Source organism: Canis lupus, chromosome 11 (genome assembly GCF_011100685.1).
Source record: "Canis lupus familiaris isolate Mischka breed German Shepherd chromosome 11, alternate assembly UU_Cfam_GSD_1.0, whole genome shotgun sequence".
Classification (NCBI taxonomy): domain Eukaryota; kingdom Metazoa; phylum Chordata; class Mammalia; order Carnivora; family Canidae; genus Canis; species Canis lupus.
Genome location: NC_049232.1, coordinates 46,609,665 through 46,627,886, shown reverse-complemented (window position 1 = coordinate 46,627,886; position 18,222 = coordinate 46,609,665). Strand labels below are relative to the sequence as shown.

General features: G+C 36.3%; 1 protein-coding gene across 6 annotated transcripts in view; it reads left to right on the top strand.

Moving 5' to 3' along the window:
• LINGO2 (leucine rich repeat and Ig domain containing 2) overlaps positions 1–18,222 on the top strand; it is a 1,117,067-nt gene that overhangs the window by 726,354 nt on the left and 372,491 nt on the right. For 5 of the 6 annotated variants that reach the window (XM_038552580.1, XM_038552579.1, XM_038552581.1 and 2 more), the window contains one exon: positions 13,353–13,385. The exons of the other annotated variant lie outside the window; for it this stretch is intronic. The gene's annotated coding sequence lies outside the window, so the exon portion shown is untranslated. The remainder of the gene's footprint in view (positions 1–13,352; positions 13,386–18,222) is intronic. 6 annotated transcript variants of the gene reach the window in all.

Below are 18,222 nucleotides of genomic sequence, written 5' to 3'. Positions count from 1 at the left end.
CACTCTCTCTGTCAATAAAAGTATAGAACAGAATGCCAGATTGAAATAAATGAAGCAGATCCAAATATATCAATGGCTACAATAAAATGCTAACAGAGAAAAGCCCAAATAATTAAATACAAGATGATGACTTTTTATTTTATTTATTTATTTTTTTTTTGATGATGACTTTTTAAAATGAAAAAAATTCACTTGTACATATATATATATATATATATATTCCTTTGTATATGAATGCTTACAGATACAACAAACACTCTGTAAGATGGAAAGGAAGAGAATAATGTATGTGAATTTCAGATTGCTAATTGCCTGAGGAGATGGGTTCAAGGGGATCATTTGCTTTGGAGGAGGAACATGCTGATCAGTTCTTTGGTTTTTATTTTGAGGGTAGATTTCCTTATTATGTTGTTAAACATTACTAAGTTTTAAAAAATTTATCTAAATACAGTTTTGAAATTATCTAACATCAGTTTAAAATAAAAATAAGTATTATAGTACTCTTTGTCACTAATTTAATATGTGCAAATTTGTCCATGTTTATATTGTATAATATTTTATTTTAGTGAATATAAAAATACATAAAAGAATTTTCATAGATGTAATTCTACCAATAAGCCTATTAACCTTTGATGCATTAGGATAAAACTAGCTTTTTCTACTCCAAAATCTTTTATCACAAATTCTAGACAAACTGAAACACTGTAGGTGTGTTGGAAGAAAATGCTTATATAAAACAGATGTATTTTCCAATTCAGAGCTTCCTTATATTAAAGTCACTGTTTAATTAATTTCACACAATATTATCTGGTTGACTTACTCCTTCTCTCTAAGCGCCTCTGGGAATATCTGAAATATTGTACAGATGCTCTTACAGAGAATTACATTACTAAGTGTCATTAGCATAAATCAACATTCAACATTAATTTAGTAGTTTGGGCTTGGAGGTGACAAACCTCTTTTTTATTCATTCACCTCCAAATTCCTGTCTGTGTTGGTGGCTTCGTGTGCTTGGAGATTTTCCGTATGAACTGTCTGCTTCCTGAGTGGGATCCTCTGAGGAGCCTGACTTGCCACTGTCTAGAATCCTTAGGCCTCCCTCTTGAGTGTCTAGTCCCTGTAACATGCTGGCTTTTCTTGGAGACCTTCTTCCAACAAGTTCAGACTTCCTTTCCTAAACTTTCCAATACTATATGATCTTCCTTTAAGGAAGAGAGAAGAAAGCATGCTGGGTAGAGAAGGGACATATATAAAGACAAGTGGCAGAGCATAAATCTAAGATCTTCTGTACAAAAAAAAATATTAGAGATCCATGATATTTTAACTTTTAAAATAAAAAGGTGAATGCTTCCAGCAAGGTAGGCAGAGGCTACCCTACAAAGGGCCTCGCATATATGCTAGGGCGAATGAGCTTCATCCTACAGGTGATGAGGAACAAATGAAGGATTTGAATCAGGAGTCTTGGTTCTGGATTGGACTTGAGGAAGATCACCTCCTAAGGCAGAGTAGAGCTCACCTCCACAACCACCACCTTTTATAGTAATCTTCCTATTCTTTTTGTCCCTTTGGTTCTAATCATTATGTATGTCATACATCTCCACAAATCTTGTTTGGAAAAAGGTGTGAAAAAATCATGATTCCAGTGTTATCAAGTGGTTAAATTGCAGGAGTTTCCCACTTAATCCTCATAGTAGCCCAGTGAGGTAGATACTATTTATTACTCTCCCCATTTTACAGATCAGTAAAATGAGGCACAGGGTCAAGTAACCTGTCAAAGATCACACAGCAAGTTGAAGAGCCCTCTCAAGGGTATCTAAAAATAGAACAAATATTATTAGCTGCTATGCTTTAGCACTTTCCATTAAAATATACTCTGTGGCCTGTAGAACTTAATTACAGTATTCTATATGAGAATTTCAGGTATTGAAATTCACAGATTACATGTGAATGAGCCCCATGAGATTCAAGGCTTTGCTCTATGTATTGCTAAGGCACAACATAGAAATATGAAATGTATTTAGTTGGTATTTGGCTGACACTCCCCGTGGATATTATGTCTGTCCTTAATATAAATGAACACCTATTAATGGCCATAATGTGGTGTAGGTGGCTGGCTAAACTCACTTAGTACATGATTTATTGACATGATTGTTTTACGAAGACACATCTAATGAGTTTTCTCATGTGAATCTTTCCATGTGAAGCATTCCATGTGAGAACATCTTTGAATACTAGACATTTGAGATGTTCTAATAATTCTTTCTTATTTTGAATGTCACAAATGATTACATGCAACTGACTGAGATAGTTTAATAATCAAAAACAGCATTAAAGGAGAAATGGAACTGTATTTACTTTGTGTCTAATAAATGCCAGGCACTATCTCTATATAATCTCATCAACTCTCATTTTATACATAAGAAAATGAGGGCTCAGGGAAGTTAAGGACCTCACCCAGTATTTTCCAGTTAATAAATAGTAATGCTGGGTGGGATTCAACCTACGTGCATCTGAACCCAAAGACTGTTCTTCCCACTGCAACATACTCACTTTGTCTATTAACAATATGCAGACATCTTTGAATATATTAACAACAAAAGGAAAATTTAAATCTACGAGTTCGAATGATGGCCTGAGCCTTTTGATCCACAGGGCAGCACTCTAATGATTTGGCCAAAAATCTTCCCCAATTTGCAGCTTTTGGCTTCTTTACAAAGGTTAGGTTAAGTACAACATAAATGGCCATCTAGGTGATTTCCTCATTTATCAATATATGACTGAGACTTTCTGCCAGCTAACCACTTCCACTGGACACTGTTGAGTAGACTATAGGCAGAAGATGAAGACTTCCTTTTAGAGCCACAATTATAATCTAGGAATAATAATAATCTTTGAAAAAGATTATTGCCTGTTTTTCTTCTTGATTGTACCCATTCAGACTTAAGCATGGTCTTGTATATCTGATATACGTACATGTACACTCCTACCCAAATTCCTAAGGACACACTTGAACTACTCATAAAAGTAGTTATGATTATTCGGGATCCCTGGGTGACGCAGCGGTTTAGCGCCTGCCTTTGGCCCAGGGCGTGATCCTGGAGACCCGGGATCGAATCCCATGTCGGGCTCCCGGTGCATGGAGCCTGCTTCTCCCTCTGCCTGTGTCTCTGCCTCTCTCTCTCTCTCTCTCTCTCTGTGACTATCATAAATAAATAAAAATTAAAAAAAAAAGTAGTTATGATTATTCTATAGGCTGTACCAATATTCCTTGAGATCTGCTGTCTGTATTCATAACCGTTCTCAGTTCCAAACAATATTATGTAATACATTAATAGCCTAAAGCTCACCAGCCTATGGGCTGCAGCCTTTGGTATATAAATACCTACACACACACACACACATTTATTTATTTATTTATTTATTTATTTATTTATTTATTTATTTATTTATTATTTCTACCATGTTAATGAAAACTACTATTGAACTTTTGGTTGTTTGTTTTGCTCTGCAGTTTCCTTCTGGACTTGATACACTCTTAAAAGGCAACAATTGAGAAATGAGTGTATTCTCAATTGTTACCTTTTAACTAGGGCCCTGAAAAAGCTAATGGCTTCTCTCTAAGACTCCAAACACCATTCTATATATAGCAATAATTACTGTCAGGGATTCTATTTTGAATGACACCACTTTCTACCCAACAATGTTGGACTTCCTTGTGTACTGAGGATGGACTTTACCATATTTCCTTGGGTCTTATATAAAGGAAACTCCTGGCTCTGAGAAAGAAATACACAATTAGGGATAGACCCCAGTCACACCTAGCCTCTGCTCCCTGTTCTTGAAAAGCCTGAGTTGCTGTGGGCCTAACATAACCCATCCATGTGAAATACATATGCATTTCTGCTTCTCTCTTCCCATTCCAATCTATAGAATTTGTGCTTTTCTTATATTATGCCTGTACTATCCTTTCTTCTCCAATTCATCATACATATCACTGTCTAATCAATATTCTCAGGATTTGACTTTGTAGTTTCCCATTGTCTGAAGTAATCTGAAAAATGTTAAGCCTCATGTAGAATACCCTTCTTCTGGTCTTTCCAGACATACCTTCTTTATGTATTCTCACTCCTACTCTATATGCTTATCCAAATTGACTGGTTTTTATTCTCTTATCACTCACTCTTCTTCTTGCCTAAAGGAACCCCATTTCCTACTTTTCCGTATGTTTCCATTTACCAGGTTTTCAAGGTTTTTTCCTCCATGAAACTTCCCCTTTTAAAGAATTTTGTATTTGAAAGAAACCTTTGAAGTCATTGAATCCAATATGTATTTCATTATTTTTCCCCTCTAAAATATCCTCTGTTAATGGTCATCTAGTTTATTTATGTCTGGTGACAAGGAAATTGGTATTTAGGCTAAGGTACAAACTGTCTTATCTGTTTATTGCCAATGTCTTATATGTTTTAGAGCCATAGAATATGCTTGAAACATGTTTCCTAAATGAATGAATAAATGAAGGAATAGTTGTCTGTCTCTCAGGACACTGGCCAGCTATTTTTTTTCTGTAAATGGTCACATAGTAAATTTATTTATGGGTTATATGGTCTCTGTCAAAACTGCTCATCTCTGCTACTGTAGCAGGAGAGCAGACATTAACAATATATAAAGAGTATGACTGGATTTGCCAGCCTGTAGTTTGCCAGCTCCTGTCTTAGGACAATAAAAGCCATCTTGATACAGTTTTTAGTATTCTTCATCATGTTACTTCAAATTTCTCCAGCTAAAATTTTATGACTCTTATTCAGATGTTCCAAAACAATTTGCGTGTTTTCTCTGATCATGTTCAGTTCCCTCAGCCATTCTTTATATTATTTTGAATTTCTTCACTAACTTAGCCTTTCTCCTAGATTATGTTCCATTTGTCTATGGATCTTATAAAATCTGGTTTCCAAAACAGAAGCAATGCTCCCTATTGATATGACAATAGAACAGTAAAACAGGTTCATTTCCTACCTTCCTTTATATGTTGCAGGTGTAATAATAAAGCCTAAGATAGCACTAAAATGTGTGAGAGACACATCACATTTCCTATTGATTCAAAAGTCATACTTCTCTTGTATATTCTTGTCTAAATGATTCTGTGTTAAGTATTGGGGATTTTTTTTGGGGGGTAGAGAAGGGCCAAGTAAAAATCTCATGTTTTTCATTATATTACTTCCTTATTTTATTTTAAAAGACTGTATGATATCAAGGATCAGTTTAAAAATTATAAGACACTTATAATGACACTCTGGCTCCCTGATTCCTTGCCAGTGCTTCTTAACCAATGATACTCATCAAATACATCTTATTATTTTTAGTTCATCACTTAGTTATTTGCTATATTTGTCCCATTTAGTTGTATCCTTTTTTTTTTAGTTGTATCCCTTTTATCTGATCTATTCACACATGCATTCATTCACTCATTCTAAGTTTTCTATTAAGTGCTTACCATGTGCCATTTACCATGTGAAAGAGAGAGACATACCTTTTGTGCAGGGCTTGCAGTCCTCCTTGATATCAGGCCGCAAATGCACCATGTGATTTCTAAACAATCAACACAAATCCACATTTCTTGCTGTCATATGGTCCCTGTAGGATCTACTTCATATATCCAAACATAGTCCCATTGTGGGTTTAATCCAGTTTTCCATATGTCCCCTGACATTTGGTTCTGGTACATATTTTGATTCTATTCCTTCTTTGTCTTTCTGTTTAGGTTTTGTCTTTCTGAATATTCCTTTTGGTTCCCCTTCAGGGATGCTGGCTTGAATACACCATACCAGCTGTCTTTTATTTAGACTACGTCAAGATGTACACCTTTCCTTTGCCTAGCTTGTCTCTTGAGACTTAGCTTGTACCTCAGGTTGAGGAAAAATGTTGCCCGTAAGCGGATAACTATTTGGAGACAGAGTATAGACTAAAACCTGGCATCCTAATTTCCTTGTTCAGTGCTTTTATAACCATAATGCTCTGCTCTTTCAGACTGGTAGGAAGGCATGATTTCACATTAGTTAACTTGGACTGTATTTGCCATTTCTGTCAATAGGACCAGAGCAGACAAACAGAAAACAAACCTGCCTTTACATTCCTGCAAGTGCCACCTCAGCAATTCTTGTAAACTGACTCCTCATCTCCAAACCATTTCTTTGGCTCCAGCCTGCTACCAGTTTCTTTAGAATTCACCTTACAAATTAAGACATTTCCCCAACCTCTCTCCCGTGTAGTTTAAAATCAAATAATTGTAAATATTCTTTTAAAAAATGTATCAAGATTAAATTCTTACAACATCATTTTCCACTGATATTCTCTGTCCTGGAGAGACCCTAGGGTTGCAAAATCAACCCCATGCCTTTATCTGCATGTCTTTATCTGTTGGTCTGCATTTTCATAGGTACCACTGTGATGTTAAATGTAGTGTAACATGTTGCTATCTATACTGACAGTCACTCAACTATACTAGTTCTGGGTGTTGTGGGCAAAAATGGACCCCCTTTCCTGGACCCAAACATATTACTCACTAGGAACTGAGGAGCCAGTTACCAATGTAGTTTTGAGAGAATGCCAGATGTACTGGCATTACAAGTCAAGGTAAGCTCCTTGTGAATAAGTTGTGAACATCTTTGTATCTTCCACAACCCTAATTATAATGATTAATGAACTGATGTAAATCTATGCTGCTGTCTTTCTGGAGGTTACAGGTTTACATGTTAATGGCTTTGCTTAAGAATAATGAATGACCCCAGAACAAATTTAGAATTCCTGGTTGTACAGTTGTACAGAATTATCACTCATTAGGTGAACAGTAGTGTAGTAAAGGTGTTTCTGGAAGTCTGGATGTCTTTAACTTAAAGCCCACTGACTGGAGTATACTGTATAAAACTGCTGCCTCTTAGTAAAAAGGCCAGTTCGTTAGCTTCCTGCTTCATTTGAAATGTTTCCTGCGTTCCTTGGGATATATAAAGCAGCTTCTTTGGGGAGGTTCTTATCCCAGTTATCACAAGTTGAAACTTTTTGCATCCCTCTGATGTTTGAGAGTTTCTCAAACTTAGATCCCAGAGAAATAAGTATCCATCAACTTAAGACAAGTAAAATTGTTTTATAACTTTCAGAAATTTTCTATCAGAGGAATACATAATAACACCTTGTGTTTATTTATCATGTGGAGCCCTTAATGAGCTATAATGGCCTGATGACATGAATAAATTCGTGTCAATGATGCCACATATATTTAGACAGAAGAGTATAATGATTTGATCCAGTATTAAGAGTTAGTAAGTGAGAAAAAGGAATTTGTGATGTGGAATTTCTTTAGGAACAGAGCAAAGAAATCCAACAATTTTCAGAAAAGAGACTACAGAGATATGATGACCACTGAGTTGCACTGTTCACTGGCTGTAAAATCCTAACTGCATTCTCTCAAAACTGCATAGAATTAGGAAACTTCTTGTTCTGATTATAAAGGCTGCCTGAAATAACATTTTGCTAGACTGTAAATTGTTCTGACTACATTTAATGCCTGATAAAATCTGTACATTTATGGTAGAAAATGTAAGCCCCTACCAAATTTTTTAAGGTTTCTGAAACAGAGAAGCCTGAATTTTTTCCTAGAAAAATGGCATGATTAAAGGTATCGTATTGGGGGATCCCCGGGTGGCTCAGCGGTTGAGCATCTGCCTTCGGCCCATGGCATGATCCTGGAGTCCTGGGATCGAGTCCCCCGCCGAGCTCCCTGAATGGAGCCTGCTTCTCCCTCTGCCTATGTCTCTGCTTCTCTCTCTCTCTCTCTCTCTCTCTCTGTGTCTCTTATGAATAAATAAATAAAATATTAAAAAATAAAGGTATCATATTGTTCTTTGAAAATAGCTTAACAAAACTATAGAGATTTTGGCCAAATTAACCTTGAAATTAGTCTTGAGACATGTTTTATAACATAGGTATAGGTATAGATATACATATGTATATGCATTATGTATGTACATGTATTTTAATACAATATAAATTAGTATGTATGTGTATATTTGTCTCTTAATTTATCAGTCTGGATTTCAAGAGGGATAAATACATTAGTTTAATGTTCGAATGGCAGCATAATTGTAGATACTGTGTAACACTGAAGAATGCTTTCTGACTTAAAACTTAAACATAACATTATTGACTGTGTTTACTGCCTAAACAAATATATGTTGACAATTAAATTAAGCCTTTTTAAAGATTTATTTATTTACTTATTTGAGATAGCATGAGTGGGAAAAGGAGCAGAGGGAGAAAGAAGATAGAGAGGAGAGAGAGAGAGAGAGAGAGAGAGAGAGAGAATCTCATGCAGACTACCTGCAGAGCCTGCCCAACCTGGGGTTAAATCTCACAACCCTGAGATCACTACCTGAGCGGAAATCAAAAGTTGGATGCTAAACCAAATGAGCCACCCAGGTGCCCCTAAGCTGTTCTTCATGGGACACAGGAAGATATTATGGATATGATACAGGCTTTATAGGCAGTTGTATCTGTGTTCAGTGCCATGTCTTCTGAGTTTTGTAATCTTGCTTTAGGCCAATTTTCCTAAGAGAGAGACTCTGAGATGGGAAGTTTTTCTGTTGTTATTGTTTTGTTTATTCATGAGAGACACAGCGAGAGAGGCAGAGACATAGGCAGAGGGAAACGCCTTTCTTTCCCTATAGGGAGACTGATTCAGGACTCAATCCCTGAAACCAGGGATCACGCCCTGAGCCAAAGGCAGAAATTCAACCCCTGAGTACCCAGGCATTCCAGAGATGGAAGTTTTTATGCAGGAAGTTTGTTCAGGATTGTACTGGGAATCTATATTGTTGGAGGTGTCCCAGATAGAGATAAAGGGACTTGGCCTTTGTACTCCTTTACTGATTAGTCATTGGATGTGAGCTGCCTGTGGAAGGGGGCATGATTGGGGTGAGTCAGTTCCCCTTGGTAGGAGAAAAATCTCTAGAGGAGTCAGCTGTGAGCCATTGGAAGCCAACACTTGAGGCAGCTGGGGAAATTTCTCCCTTGTCCTAAAGGGGTGTATATGGGTGATGTCTTGTACATCTACTAGGTCTACTTCTTGTGACATTTGGCTCTTCTTCCTTCCTATAATGAGTTTATTCCATTGGGAATAAGCTTCTCCAGGATTCCTTACTAGGTCACCTTTTTTGAGAAAGCCTCCAAGAGGAAGATTAGTGGAGACTACAGCCCTGCTGGTGCATCCAGTCTCAAGACCACAACAGTACTGAAACTTATTAACTTCCTATTGTCTACTATCTTCTACTACCCATTCTAGAATTCCTTCTTCCTCTGCCTGCTCCTCTACTGATAGATGTGGCTTACCTTGTGGCCTGGCACAGATCATTACTGAGGAATCTGAACCTCTCCACACCATTCCCTTCTTAGGTGATGGCTCCTGTACTTGTCCATTTACTATCAAAAAAAGCAAGAAAATCCTAAGAAATGCTCTATGAACCACTTGCATACCAGAAATTCTTCCTTGCCCCTGTTATAGGACAGCAGCTCTACTTTTTCCTAATAATCAGTCAGTTACTCTGCCAGTATGGTGACTCTTCTTGTTGCCAGTCAGCTGCCACAGAATGCCCAAGTGATTGGATACAAAATATACATTAAAGTTTAATGAGACTCCTACTGTGTCCTCTCATAGAGACATTCTCCCTCTAAGAATCAGGATCTCTGGATCCACAGAGCCTAAATTTGTGGAAATAGGAAGCACAAATTCCCCACGTGGGCCACTGGGAGTGATGCTAAGTTCAACCACTTCTACTTCCTCTCCTTGGTTCCTAGACCCATGTATTCATTTTGTCTATTGGGGATGCAGTATCAAAGAATGGTCTTGATTTGGAATATTTCTCGGATCCTTTAAATGACACCCCATCACTGAAAAATATCATCTTCAACACTGGTGTTTCAGTTGTACTGCCAAAAGGGATTGCATTGAACTGTCAGGCCAGCAGCTTCTGGGTCATGTAATACAAATCATGATAAGTAGATTCCATGATTATGTGCCCACTGCTGAAGTCCAAAGTATTTCCACTGGTCTGAGGTGATACTATGTAGTATCGTGTACTGATGCATCAGACATTCCATAGGTTCTCAGTTTATGGTGCTGAACAAAGCCCTGAAGACAAGTAAGAAAACCTGTATTTGGAATTTGCCTCAGTTTTAGCAAAAATGGATCACTGTTCCTTCTTAGGTAGAAGAGGTCCAGGGTCATAATCAGCTTTCCATCAAGTGGCTGGTTGCTCTCCCTGAGGGCTAGTGCTGAAACTGAGGCTCGGCATTGACCCCTGTTGTTATCAGATTGGGCAGCTCATCAATCTTTACGTATGTAGGAGAGCAGAATTGTATATTGTGTGGCCCATATGAAATAAATGGGTTCCACTAAAAGAACAAGGGTTCTAAGGCTTAAAAAAAGAATGTGAGAGGGGAATGCAACTCCTTGGACAGGTTATCTAAGATAGAGTAAAGCTTAGAGGAGAACCAAGAACAGATCTTGAAAGTCTTCAGGCTCCATAAGATGGTAAGCCAGTGGCTAGAAGTCTGCTTCTATGTAGTCTGTTAAAAAAAAAATCACTAATTATATATTTTTGTTCCTGCCTTTATGCACTCTTTTGATTTAGTTTTTGAGCTTCCTTTTAATCTTATTTTCTTTTTTGAGTAAGGCTGGTCAATATGCCAAGTTAAAAAAAGAACACAGGCTAACCTGGAACATTTGAGTAAATAAATTATTTCAGTCATCTTAATTTTACTCATTTATAAAACTGAAAGTAAAATACCTATCTTGCAATTATGGGATTTAAAAACATACCCAAAATGTACTTGTATCAGTCACTGCTTATTAATATTGGAAAAATCCTAAACGATTTCTGCTGATTTCTAGTGAGTTTCCATCCTTGCTTGGGGCCCTGTAGAGATCTGGCAAAGTGGAAGTAAGGCAGGTAGATGAGATGAGTTAGGAGAGATCCAGTTCCTATTTTGCCTAGGGGATCACTTACTAAGATGTTTCAGTGATTGACATGGGATTTTACTTTGTTTTATTGGCTTTCTTTTTGAAATAATATAATTTTTGTGGTTTTTTTGGGGTGTACTTGATTCTTTTTTATTTTTCAAAATTTGTTTTATGCTTATCAAAAAACTGTGTGTTGGGGATCCCTGGGTGGCGCAGCGGTTTGGCGCCTGCCTTTGGCCCAGGGCGCGATCCTGGAGACCCGGGATCGAATCCCACATCAGGCTCCCGGTGCATGGAGCCTGCTTCTCCCTCTGCCTGTGTCTCTGCCTCTCTCTCTCTCTGTCTGTGACTATCATAAATAAATAAAAATTAAAAAAAAAAAAACTGTGTGTTCACTATTAAACATTTCAAGCACTGAGAATTCATTAATCATGGGGGAAAGTTCCCTCTTCAACTTATTACTAAAAGAGAATGACTTTAAGTATTTGGTGTCTTTTCCTCTAGATTTTGTTCTTTGCAAAATCAGATATTACTATATAAATAAATGTATATATTTAACAGAAGTAAAATCATATTATATATACTGTTTCACAACTTGCTGTTTTAACGGTATTTTGTGGGCATTTTTCCAGAACACTTAATGTGAACCTTGCTTTTTAATAACTTTAATATCCTATTGTATTCTATTGTACCACAAACTATTTGATGGACATTCAGGCTGCTTCTATAGGTTTTAACTATTTTTTTTAAAGATTTTATTTCTAAACCAATTTCTATTTATTCATGAGAGACACAGAGAGAGGGAGAGAGGCAGAGACCCAGGCAGAGGGAGAAGCAGGCTCCATACAGAAAGCCTGATGGGGGACTCCATCCGGGTCTCCAGGATCAGGCCCTGGGCTTAAAGCGGTGCTAAACTGCTGAGCCACTGGGGCTGCCCAGGTTTTAACTATTTAAAGCCATGCTGTATTGACTACTCGTATACCTTTAGCATAAATTCTGGAAGTGTAACTGTTGGATCAGAGGGCATGGAAATTTTTAATCTTAATGAATAATGCCAAATTGCCCTTCAAAAAGATGGCATTGAATTTCACTCTGTACAGAGGCGTATTCCATTCTCGAGGTGAGGGTAGAAATTCCACTTTTTAACAGTAGGGGTTGTAGCCGGGATCTGTCTGCCAGGGAGCAGACTATACTTCACAGAGACTAAAGAAACACTGGTTTTGGAAAAGACAGACTTCCAGGGAATCACTTCACCAGTGTACATGGATACCAGTGAGTGAAACAAAGGCTTTTGACAATGAACTCATAAATAGACTTTCAAATCTGACAGACCCGGGTTTAAACCTTACTCTACTATTTATTACCTGTGTGATATTAGGCAAATTATTCAATATTCCTGAGCCTTATAAAATTGGCATAGTAATATAACTTACCTCATGGGCTTGGTATGAAGGTTGAGAAACATACATAATTTATATACACCTGCATGCAATACACACGTATGTCCTATACATGTCAGCCTGATTGTACCATGCCTGCCCTATAGCAATTATTGGTTATTGTTATGATTATTATTAAGCTTTTCCAGAATACATATGTGTGATCCCAACAGGATGTTTTATTTCAGTGCTTTTCTCTCACCTCCTCATTCCTGAAAGAGAACAATGACTAGAAAACATTGGTTGGGTAAATACTGCATTATCATAATTACAATTTCCCTGAGAAAAGTGGCTTGCAGTTTGAATATTCAGCATCGTAATTACAATTTCCATAAGGAATGTAGAACAGTTATTATAAACAACACAATAATCACTTGGTCCATAAGGAGAACAGATTATTGGGGGAGCAAAGAGAGAGAAGAAGCAAAAGCCTATGTTCTGATCAGCATTCAAGAATAGAAATACAGAACCTGAGAATAAATTATAATAGCCTCTTCATATACTTTTGTCTGAATTTATCAAAAAATCTTATCAAGATGGCACATTTCCATGGGTTGATTAATTGCTGCCTGTATATTTTCTTCTTATATGCAATTTAGTTTTATCATTTTTATTAAGCATTCCTTCTGTAGTTTTTTCTCATTGTCATTAATAATTGCTTTGCTTCCCAAAATTTTAAAAAGCAAACTATTATGAAGTACAAAAAACACAAAATATTAAAAAAAACTATTTGGGGGAGAAAAAGTTTTATCAGAGTATTTCTGTCTTCACAGTTAAATGTATCTCCTTTGTCAAGGGAAAATGGGTAAAAGTTTTCTTAAAAATCTCTTCTTCCTGCCGTGCTGCCTTAATTGGCTTTCACTTAAATTTCCATTTTTTTTTCTTGTCTTTTTCATTTTTTTTAGGTGAGAAGAGAAAAACAAAATGCAGCTTTCAAGGTTGGTACTTTTCATGATGTTTTAAAATGTCTTGTTAATATGAAACAGTATAAAAGAAGCAGAACAAAATATATCCTTAGCTTCTCACAGATAGTGATTAGAGGACATTATGTTTTTATTTTTCATACTCATGGATGGAAAAGTCTAACAGAGATTGTAACAGAATGCAATATAGCAATCAAATATTATTCCTGATTAAATCCTTGTCAAAATTATAGAGTTAGAAATATTCAGTATTTTTCTACCTCATCCATCCATTTATCCGTTCACCCACGAATCCATTAATCCATCCATTTACCATTATGGTTTTTTTCAGTAAATACTTATTACTTACATATCGTATATAAACCCTGCCATCTGATATTCCATCGTTTATACTTTGTTTGGCTCACTCTCACCGTATCCTTAATCCTACATCTTCCAACCTTTCTCACTGTTTCAGGTAACAAACTTTCACCTCTTATTACAGGTTTTCAATTTAGCTTGCTGTATTTGATAAAGGAACAGTGTTTCCACAATGTTGCTTAGCCTAATAGGCTTTCAAATATATCTACTCCCAAATAATTGGGGCAAAAAGGAAATCATCAATGTGATAATAAGGAAAAGACTCCTTTCTACATAATGATGCATTGTGTAATGCCTTTCACTGTTTTGTGATATGTATTATTATATGTAGATTATCATTGTGTAGTTTAGAAATATATCTATATACAGTACTCTATAATATCAGCTACTCTTCCTCAAAATTCTAGTGTATAGTTCTTTTTACCTTGTTAGCAATCTTAAGACTTTCTGAAGAACAAATGTATTACACTATGAACAAGGCATTACAGATGCATATGAATGGCCCTTTGTAAGAACAACAGTGGTAGATTGAAGCAAATTTCATGAGAAGCAGAGACTGAGCAAGAGTTAGTGAATGGAAATTTGATAGTAGAATACTCCTTATATTAAAGTAGATAAATATTGTTATAACTTGTAGGGCTATTTTATTGTTCCATTTTAACGAACACTGGTATCCTTATTTTTAAAATATTTATTTACTTTCAGAATACTTATTTTAAAAGGGCTTTCTCAAGTACTCCTTTACTATCCTTGATTTCCCCTAACTCATTTAAAAAAAATAAGGTCCCGAGGTCCTCAGTAGAAAATTCTGCTACCAGAGGTGTGCTTTCAGAAACTTAACTGTGATAATTGGGAAGGGACTTTAGTGTCTGTCTGCTGATCTAATTTAATTTAACTAACCTAAATTAAAATAGTCCTATATTATCTCAGCCATCAATCTATTTAATTATAATACTTACTGAGAGGCAGTAAGTAGTGGTTGAGAAGTTAGGCTCTAGAATCAGATTGCCTGAATTTCAATCCTGTTTACTCATCTACTATTTGTGTGTTGAGTGAACTTATTAGCATCTCTAATACTTGATTTCCCTCGTTGTAAAATGAGAGAAAAAAAGAGTCTTTATCTCATATGGTTGTTGGGGAATAAATGAGATGACGTATTTACAAATTACATTGGCATATTGTAAGAACGTAGTAAAGAGATAGTTGCCATTATTACTTTGTTTCATGACTATTGTAAAACGTTATTATTAGAGGTAGGCAGCATCTCTACTTCTCTGAATTAAACTTCTCTCACGGACTTGATCTTTAATGTTTCAACATCAGAGATGTATTCATTATATGGTAAATTTGTTCCATATGAAAATATGGATAACCTGGCCCATCAAAATGTGACATCTTGGAACAAACTGAATCTACTTTTTTTTCCTAAATATAAGATTTTGATAAATAGCACCAGGGTGAGGGAAATAAGCAATTTGAATGGTTGCTATAAAAAGGAGGGAAATAATAGCAATAAAGGAGTCACTGCTTCCAAGGAGAGGTTTGGTGCCAACTTTCAAATCTTGCTCATACAGAAACTAGCATTGTCTGTGCCTTTGTGTGCAGAGTCCCTTCATTCATGGTGATGTGAAGCCTGACAGACAGAGGAGAGGCTGCAGATTGGTGGGAGAGAGAAAACATTGAGGAAAGGCTGGAAAAGGCTGGAAACCATTCTTTCATAACAGTAAAATGTTAGGAAACCTGAAGGACAGAGTGGAAGAGCATTATAAAGGGATGGACCTAGAGCCCTCCTCTTGGTGAGATCTGTAGTGTTGTGTATGTATTGTCCATGTGTATCAAGGAAGAGGAACAGTCAGCCTTCCCTCACCTAGACTGGCCTGTGATCTCACACCAGGTCACCAATATATATCCAACAGCAACCTCTTGGGCCTAGAACTCTTAGGTGAACTCAAAAGAAAGAGGTCTAAGTAAAAAGATCCCATTTTATTTAGTCTCCATGAGAGAGGCAACAGATACTGCAAAGTCCACTGGATTGATGACATAAGGAAGAGAAGTTTGCCGGCTTCACAGGCAAGATTCATTTTAACACACATTCTGGGAAGTATGTAAATATGTTAAACTTAGACTTTCTATAGGGCAGGAACCTGTTCTGATCCATTGAAGAAAATGACATTTCCAATTCAGTCTCAGAAATTACCAGGTATGTCATAGTCTAAGCAGGACAAGATGGCACTAAAAATTCTTAATTTGGCCTCTGAGCTAGCAAGATTCAAAACCAAACTTACACATAGATGCACTTGGATGAAAGGGGAGTGCGGCTCTGTGCAAGCGTTCTCATCTGCAAGGGTTTTAAACATTATTGGTTGAAATGAAATTATGGTCCCTACACTGGATTCCACAGATAAATGGTAAAACTTAATTACCTCTAATCTTGTGAAAGTATAGTAATTAAGGAGAAATAAAAAAAGAAAAATAAGTTATTGATGACTCCAAAACCACCTCCAGGAAATACTTAAATATTTTATTGAAGTACCCCACTTTTGAACCTGTTTCTGACACCCAATCTATTTCTACAATATTCCATGGACACTCTGTCACTTACTGAATGTAGGCTTTTCTGATGGCTTGCTTTAGCCCCTCTAGGTATATTCATGGCCTTCTCATGAAAAGGAGTCACAGTTACAGATTTTTAGGTCTAAAAACTAGTTCAACTATTATTCATTTTAGCCTTTTTTTTTTCTTCAGATAATGAAATTCAGACCCACAAAGGTTAAGCAACTGTTTTAAGTCATTTAGTTCACTAGTCATGAAATAGGGCCCATAGTCACATTAGGAAGGTCTTTTGTTTGGAATGGAAACTATTTCTGAAACACTGCATTTGATACCATCCTGTTGACTAAAATTGTTATTTTTCTCTTCTACTGTTAGGCACTTCTCAAATCATCTTACTTCCTTAATTATATTATGAATTCCATAAGAGTAGAGCTTATGGCTACAATTTCTTTGTATTTTTACCATATTTATAAGGTTCTAAATAAATATTGTGCAGTTTATTTTGACTCTAAACCTTGTCAAGAACACTGAATCCCTACCTCTCTTCCAGCTCACTGAATTCCACTGACATTTGTAGAAGACCCAGAAAAAAAATTAAAATCCTGAAGGTGACCAGAAAGAAAACAAATATTATTGGATTTTGGGCTGAATTCTCTTGTTCTGATTTTGCAAACTCTGCTACAGGAATAGAGAAATAATAAATAGATTAAAATCAACTCATTGCCATAGTATATACTTGTATACACACATATTTTTTTTTAGAATGTATGTAGGGGTGGTCAAAAAGTATCATTTAAACATTTCATTTAGCTGGGATGACTTGGGTTTAATGATTTGCAGCCTAAACCATCAGAAGTACCAGTGAGGAAAGAGAAGATCAACTGAAAATATGAGTATATGTTTATCTCCTTAGCAGAGAGCAACAGTCCAGAGGCTAAATATTAAGAATGGACTCATTTTTTTTTAAATACAGATGAAAGGCTACAAAAAATCCTAATTTCCTTTTTATTACAGATTCTGAATCTAATTTCCTTTTGTCCTTCCTGTGTATTTGAAAATAGGATGTAGCTCTTATTTTCATGTCAGGGCTACTTAATATTTTCACCCTGGGAGCATTGTGTTTAGTTTTGAGCATCACAAATGCAGAAGGCTGTAAATTACCTATTTTGACCCAGTTTTGTGCAGAGTGTCATTCAAAGAAACACAGATTAGAGGATGATTATTAATTAAAGAGAAATTCCAGTATTCATTTCGCTCTCTCAAGATGACTTAGGGTGATCAGATTTGTGAACCACAGCAACCATTTTCATAATTCCCTTCCTCTATCAGGGTATTCACAATGCAATGTTTCGAGTCTTATCACATGTCAAACCATTAAATTCCCCTTAAGCACAGGTTCTTCGCAGCTTTTTGTTGAATATCTCTCCCCCCCCACACACTTTCTTCCCAACATTTTATAATGTAGTTTGACCTAATATCTCTGCCTAAAACCTTCCTTCTATCCCTCATACCTTTCTGATTTTAGCTTGGCATATACTCCAAGTTTTCCAATGAGAGAAATTAAAAAATTAAGGCAGCCTTAGGTTTATCATTAGTGGCTTGACAGAACTTTCCGAGTAACTTAACATACCAAATAAATAAGCCCAATTAGTAAAAATGACATTCATTCAGAATTTGAATCTTGGGAATTGGCAGATTATAGAAATGCTAAGCATATTCGAATGTTAACAAATCTTGTCCTAGCCATATATATTCTGTATATGAATACATAACTTATATATAGTACATGTACATGTCTATACATGCCCAACAGTAAAGGCAGGGATGGATGCAAGTGAGGCTATTAGTTAAGCAGAGACAACATGCACAGTGGACCCAGCAGTGGACTCACTTCTAATGGAGTCAGGTGATGAGGCAGGTGATTATTATTAGAATGTTA